Consider the following 8,293-nt stretch of genomic DNA (forward strand, 5'->3'; position numbering starts at 1 on the left):
AGTTCTTCAAGTTTGTGTAATTACAAGTTATTGTTATTCAAGTTCAAGTTCGTTACAAGTTTGTATTCGGTTAGTTTTCATTATCATTCACAAGTTAGTTTTGTTCGATTCATGATGATGCACTGTGATTATTGTGGGTTGTTTGAAAACAATTGTGTGTGCGGTCACAACACCGTCCGTTCCGAATGGTCCTGGGTTTCCGATGACGATGATACCAACATTGGTATCAGAGCCAAAGGTTTAACAGGAAGCGGAAGGAGTTGTGATCAAGATGGGAACCGGGTTTGTGGAAACAAAGGAAAATCGGTGGAAACCGATTATGGTGAGGATGATATTGTTCGTAGTGGAAAGTGCGGCCGGGCGGCAGAAGAGGATGAGTACGCGCAGGGGAAGCCAACCATGCGAACCGGGAAATCACCAACGAAGAAGTTTCCAAAGAAAGTGTTTCAAAAGGGTTTCGTGAAGAAGTCCGGTAAGAAATCAAATGCACCAGTGGGTAGGCCGAGGAAACCGGGGGTTCGGTGTTTCAAAAAGGAATTCGGCCATATCGCATCGATTTGCCCAAGTAAGTACATCAAGTTATCACCGTTACCAATTGAAAGTGATTATATTGTGAAAGATACTTGCGGGGGCAAATGGGATTCAATATGGGTTGTTGATCCCATGTTCAAAACACATATGACGGGAAACCGGAATATGTGTAAGTGTTTCAAGAGACACTTCGGGGTTGTGAAAAACGAAAGTAGGAAAGACTTTTCGTTTGTGCATGGAATAGGAGAAGTGAGAGTGTCGGTGGACGGCAAAGACAAGACGATCCCATGCGTAAGTTATGCACCAAGTCTAGACAAGAATGTTCTAAGTCTAGAACAACTCTTGTTTCAAGGGATAGAAACGGTCACCATGGGAGAAACGTGTGTTTTAAAGAAAATGTTTGGTTGTCGGTCGAAAGGGTTCGACATCTACGAAGACAAGTCGGAAGTCGACTTGGAACAAGATTATCTTAATGCGTTCTACGGCGTTGATAATGGCTACAAGAAGGAAAAGAAAGAATTCCAAGAGTGTTTGGGTGATTATTATGAAAGGGATTTCGAGAAAGCGAAAAACAAGAAGAAAGTGTACGGTGAACACTCAAAGGCTAGAAAGAAAGAAGTTGTGTATTCCAAGAAAGCGAAAAAGGCACTGTTGATTTACATTGAAGGCGAGAAAGATAACCCGCGTCAATCAAGAGAAACGCTTCGGGAACGGGCGTTAATTCTCTCTCAACTCGAGGAGGACGTCATTGAAAGAAACATGATTATGGAAAGTTGTGTGGAACCGGGGGATCTTATTACATTGCACGAGGAAATAAAGAAACACCAATGGTTCTTCGATGCACCGTTCGAAGAAGTCTTGGTTTGGTTCATTACGGATTTTCTCGGGATTGTATGTGAGAAAGCAATGCCGCCAGAATTAATCGATGGCCGAGACCTTAGTCTCATACTGTTACACCGCATAGTGAAGCACAACGGTGGGTTCAAAGAAGTGATGGAGAAAAATATGTGGGACGTGATTGCGGCCAAGTACGGTTACGAACCGGATGATGCTTACGAGGTAAAAGGCGCCTACATCTATTATTTGGAATTAGTCGAGTGGTATTTCGACTACATGAAGAAGGAGCGTGAAAGAAAGGAAGATGGCATGGCTGGAAATTCAAGTAACAATTGCGGTTGGCTCGACGAATCAAGCGACGACGACGTGGTGGTCACGATCGAGGTCACCAACAATCGCAAGGAGTAATCGCGGCCGGAGACTCGGATGTTCTTGCTTAGGGCGGTGAATGAAGAACGATGTTAATCAAGTCCATCCGAGTACAAGAAACGGCTTTCGGGCCGGTAACGTTTATTTATTGTTTTAGTTTATTATGGGTCAAAACAATAGTGTTTATGTTTTTATGTGTTTGGGCCGTAGGCCATGTGTAATGGGTCGAACAAAACATTAAGTCCAGTAGGTTATGTATCGATTAGAACATGCGGGTATGGGCCGATGTTTTTTGAACCGGCACGTCCACATTTACTAACTGCTGAAGCGGTTATCAAGGGATCGACATATCCCTTAGTTTGAAACGTCGCGACTGTGGAAGACGTGCCTGTTCACACGTATAAAAAACCGGCTGCAAATCCCCATTGTTCCACGGTTCGATTAGTTGTTCAAGTTTGTGTATGAAGAGGTATGGTCCCAATTCCCTGCCTACATGGCAGGGACCACACCACTTTTTGTGCACACAAGGCACCCATGTCACCAGGACCTTCTAGAAGCTTCCAGAAGACATCTAGGCGGTTCATAGCTGGCATCAAAGATGCTTTGCCCAACATAAAGGACAACACGTGTCACCATTAAGAGAAGGCCACATAAGCCTGCGACGATCCAGGGAGCAAGTCTGACGCAACCAGTACGAGGTATCCAGCGTAAGCAAATAGAAGGACGCCACGTGTACCACTACACCCTTCGCGACAGAGCAGACCAAGAGGATATTCCCCTTGGTCGGACGGCTGGCGCACACCCACAGCTGGCACAGCTGCTTCCTCCTTCTTCACCATCCGGCTATAAATAGGACCCTTCATCATTCAGGTTAAGGATCTTGGCTCTCTTTACTCACTCTATACACACACTGTTTTATTCATCTCAGAGCAGTACTTATTCTCACGCCGGAGCCTGGTTAAGAGGGAAAACCCCCTTTTCCCCTCTTAACGAGACTAACGGTGTTTACTGTTTTGCAGATCTCAGGCCTTTGATACGAGCAAGAGAAGAGGTTGAACCCCATAAGTGAAATGACCCTCTTGGTTATCCTTTGTGTTAACCATTGTTTCAACATTGGCGCCATCCGCTTTTTTGCAAGACCACTCTCACCTCTTTTTCTCTTTTAGAAAACACTCGTGAAAATGGCAGACCAAAATCATTCACACCCAGCTGACGGAGAAATCTCTTCTTTTGAACTCGTTTCGGACACGGCACACGTCCAACGCGGTCAAAGGAACGAGACCATCCAAGAAGGTCAGCTGAACAACGAGTTTCCGGCCATTTTTGGAAGTGCGTCCAGGGCTGCTAGCCAGACCACAACTGGACCCATTTTCCAAACACCAACAAGAATCATTACTCAAACCACAAACGGGGCTGCTCTCCAACCTCCAACGGGGATGTTACATCAAACCCCACCGCCGATGCAGACTGTAAACCATGGGCCAGGCCCTTCGGTGCCATCGGAACAAGCACAACTCAACTATTCTGCACTTTTAGGGCTACCCGAAGGAAAAACTCTGGCTTCCTGGTATGCCGAACAGATGGCGTCTATAAACCTCGTTTATACGCAGCTCAGCGCACAACAAGCCTTGCTCCAAGCACAGGCTAACCAATCAGCGTTCGTAACTCCACAACCAAGGTCTCTGAGCACACACACGGCTCAGCAGACAAACACGTGGAACCTACGACCAGAAAGAGAACCAGTGCAACAGGTCAGAAAACCCAGCATACAAGACACGCGCGATACCCATGCAGAAACAGAGAGCAACTTCGTCCAAACTTCCAATCAACAACGAAGGCCGATCCAAACCCGTTTGGGCGCACGCAACATGAATACAGAATGGGAGGAGGAGGAAGACGACCCAACGTACAAGGCAGAATCCACAGTGTTTAGCAGACTTCCTCCAGAACACGAGGCTTACAAACCAACCAAGCGCGCGGGGTACAACCCCAAAGCAGAGCATGACTTCACCTTGAGCTATCGTCCTGAGGACATGGCTGAAAATTCAAAATTCATTCCAGAAATCGCATGCGCAGCCATCGACAAAACAAAGTTACCACACAACGTAGGTAAATACAATGGGTTGACGGACCCAGACGATCACCTCCAGGTGTTTAAAGGTGCGGGAGCAACAGGCGGATGGAACCTACCAACATGGTGCCACCTGTTCGCTCAGACATTCGTTGGCGCGGCGCGCATTTGGTTCGACAACTTACCGGCTGGCAAAATCAAATCATGGGTCGACTTCCGAGAGAAGTTCTTGGCACACTTCTCTCAGCAACGAAGACAAGCAAGAGATCCAGGCGATTGTCTGAACATATGGAGAAAAGATTATGAAAGCGTAGAAGATTTCATTACAAGGTATAACAAAGAATGTCTAGAGATCGGAGACATACCAGAAAAAATGATGCGTGCACACTTCATGCGAGCAGTCAAGTGCGATGATCTGGTTAAAAGAATCAAAGGGCGAGATGGAGGACCCAAAGACTGGGAAACCTTCATTGAAGCGGCCAAGACCATTGCGCAGACGGATAGGCAACTGACCGGTGACGATCACCGTCAGCGCGCACACAACCATCATGATCGAAACAACAGAAGGGGCAGAAATCAACCCTGGAGGGCCTCTGGGAACAGAGAAAGAAGCCCCCCACGGGACGACGCACGCCATACGATCAATCAGATAGCCCATCGAAAAGAAGTAAAGCGCGAAAATAGAGAAAATCAGTGGACTCCACTAACCAAAACACCTTCTGAAGTCTTAGCTACAGAGAACCATCAATTCAAACCACCCTTGCAGATGCGCAACAAAAGGGGTCAGGACCCAAATCTCTTCTGTGAATTCCACAAAGACACGGGCCACTTGACCGATGATTGCTTCAGCTTAAAACAAGAAATCGAAAGAGCTCTAAGAGACGGAAAGCTCGGTCACTTAGTCAAAGGAGGAAAGCGCGATTACCGCCAGATACAACGAAGAGATGAAGGTCCAGACAACAAAAAGCTCAGAAAGCTAGAAACTCATATGGTGCAAGGAGGGCCACGGCGACCAAGAAAAAACTACAACAAACGCGCACAGGATGATTCGTGGCGCGAGAAGCAAGTAGTGTTCCCAATTGTCAGGGGAGGTCCAAGAGAAAAGCGGCCAATAGTCATTCCAGGGGTGATCGGCCACTACCAAACAGATTACATCTTTATTGATCCCGGAAGCACCGCAGACATCATATATGAACAGTGTTTCAATCAATTCGACCAAGAGGATAAGGCGCGCCTGGAACCAGTTGACTACCCATTAACTGGATTCTGCAACGAGGCCGTCTTTCCCCTAGGACAAATATCTTTTCCAGTATTACTTTCTGATGGGAGAAATTCAAGAACTGAAGAAGTCACATTCATGGTGCTACCGGCACATTCAAGGCACGACATCCTCTTAGGACGAGAATCCCAAGGAGATTTCAGTATGATCTGTTCCGCACCACATTCTGCCATAGGCTTTCCAACCGAAACAGGCGTTGCGTTGATATACGCAAGCAAAGAAGTGTTAGCAACAGACGAAATCAGGCCGGCAAAAGCAAGCAAGCCCGCACCGCGCAGAGAGGCAGAAAAATGGGTATTGAATAGCGCATACCCAGAACAAACGGTCACTCTGGGACCCGCAATGTCTGACCTAACGCGTGCGGCGCTAAAGAAATTACTGCATGACAACATGGACGTGTTCGCCTGGACACCGGCCGATATGGTTGGTGTTCCACGGCATATAGCGGAACACCGGCTAAACGTCTCAGAAGATGCGAAGCCAGTAGTGCATGCCAAACGACACCTGGGGGACATCAAACATGATGCAATGAAAGAACAAGTGTTAGAACTGCTAAACGCAGGAATCATCAGGGAAGTCCGGTACCAAACGTGGGTGGCAAGCCCAGTTATGGTAAAGAAACCGAATGGTAGTTGGCGAATGTGCGTCGACTACAAGGATCTGAACAAAGCATGCCCCCGTGACTGCTATGCGTTGCCAGACATAGACGAGAAAATAGATTCTTTGGCAACGTTCCGGTGGAAATGTTTTCTGGATTGCTACAAGGGATACCACCAGGTCCACATGGCTGTTCAAGACGAGGATAAAACCGCATTCCGCACGCCAACGGGGCTATACTGCTACACCAAGATGCCGTTCAGCTTAAAGAATGCAGGTGCTACGTATCAACGGTTGATGAACGAAACATTTAGTGACGCCATCGGTAAATACATCGAGGTATACATGGACGATCTGGTAATCATGAGCAGGGAGGAGAGCGCGATGCTGGTAAACATTCAGAAAACCTTCAACACGCTGCGCAGCGTGAGCATCAAACTGAATCCAGCAAAGTGCTCATTTGGAATGGAGGAAGGAAAGTTTCTGGGCTTCATAGTCACCAAAGATGGTTTTAAGGTGAACCCAGAAAAGGTCCAGGCCATAGAGAAGATGCCTTCACCAGCAAGCATCAAAGATATGCAAAAGCTCGCAGGACGATTGGCAGCCCTCAATCGATTCCTAGCTAACCACGCGGCAAAATCTTTCCCATTCATCAAGACCTTGCGAAACTGCATGAAGAAAACCCAATTCCAATGGACTCCGGAAGCAGAAACTGCGTTCCGCGAGATGAAAGACTGTCTCATCAAGCTGCCAACTCTAACCGCACCAAACAAAGGAGAACCTTTGGTTTTGTACCTCTCAGCTTCCGACAGGGCCGTCGGTGCCGTATTGCTGGTCGATCGACAAGGTGTCCAAACACCTGTGTATTATGTGTCCAGAACCTTAACCGACCCAGAAACAAGATACGCAATCATGGAAAAGCTTGTCCTTGCACTGATTCACGCGTCAAGAAGGCTGCGCCGATATTTCGCCAATCACGTCATCCACGTGTTAACAAATTACAATATTGGGAATATCCTAGCAAGGCCGGAAATATCAGGAAGGTTGGCCAAATGGGCGATAGAGCTAGGCGGACACAACGTAGTCTTCAGACCACGACCGTCGATAAAAGGCCAAGTTTTGGCAGACTTCATGACGGAAGTCCCCGATGACAAAGACAGAGAGTGTAAGGCGATGGAGAAAGCGGAGAAAAAACAAACCGAAGAACCATGGATGATGTATACTGACGGCGCGTCCAACGAAGATGGGGCAGGCGCGGGGCTACGGCTAGTGAGCCCCGACAAAAACGAGTTCACTTACGCCATACGTCTAGACTTCAAGAGCACAAATAACGAAGCAGAGTATGAAGCCTTTCTGGCCGGATTGCGCTTAGCAATCAAAATGGGAGTCCGACATATTGAGGCACATGTGGACTCCATGCTAGTGGCGGGCCAAATCAACGGTCAATACGAAGCCAAGGGCGACATAATGGCACTCTATCTCAACCAAGCAAAGACGTTGCTGCAAACTTTCTATTCTTACAAGGTGCACCACATAAACCGCAGCGAAAACAAGCCGGCAGACGCCTTAAGCAAGCTTGCGTCAACAAGTTTTCAGCACCTAGCCAAAGACGTACGCATAGAAGTTTTAAGCAACCCGTCTGTTCCACTCCGAGAAGTCAGCGTCATCCAAACAGGAACCACGTCATGGATGACACCCATCATCATGTACTTACAGTCCGGGATACTCCCAGAAAATAAAGCCGAGGCGCGGAAAATCCAGTATAAATCAGAACATTATCAAATGACGGACGGGATATTGTACCGAAAGTCATATCTCGGCCCTCTGCTGAGATGTGTTGACGCCGACGACGCAAATTATCTGATCCGGGAAGTACATGAGGGCATCTGCGGCATCCACGCCGGGCCGCGCATGGTAGTGGCTAAAGTAATGAACGCCGGTTACTACTGGCCCGGAATGCACCTCGATGCCGTGAAAGAATTAAGGAAATGCAGCGGCTGCCAACGGCATGCACCAAAAACCATGCGTCCAAAAAACGAGTTAGTGCCAGTAACAACCGCATGGCCCTTTCAGCAATGGGGCATAGACATGGTGGGCCCCTTCCCAGAAGCTCCGGGGGCAGTCAAGTTCATCATCGTCGCGGTCGATTACTTCACCAAGTGGGTAGAAGCAAAAGCACTTGCGTCAACCACATCGGCAGTCGTTAAACGATTTATCTGGGAACAAATCATATGCCGTTTCGGCCTGCCACTCCGAATCATCACCGACAATGGTACAAATTTTGCAGCAGATGACCTCGAACGATGGTTCAAGGAACTAAACATTGAACACACCTTCTCGTCGGTCGCACACCCGCAAGGGAATGGTCAAGTTGAAGCAGTCAATAAGAGCATCGTTGATGGCATCAAAGCAAGACTCGGTGAAAAAAGACGAGGATGGGTCGACGAGCTACCAAGCATATTATGGGCCCATAGAACAATGCCCAAGACAAGCAATGGAGAAACACCGTTCAGCTTGGTCTATGGGTCCGAGGCAGTGATTCCAGCAGAAATCGGGCTTCCATCTCCGAGAATGCTCTCCATGAATCTGATCAATAACGAAGAAGAAAG

Source organism: Helianthus annuus, chromosome 4 (assembly GCF_002127325.2).
Source record: "Helianthus annuus cultivar XRQ/B chromosome 4, HanXRQr2.0-SUNRISE, whole genome shotgun sequence".
Lineage (NCBI taxonomy): Eukaryota > Viridiplantae > Streptophyta > Magnoliopsida > Asterales > Asteraceae > Helianthus > Helianthus annuus.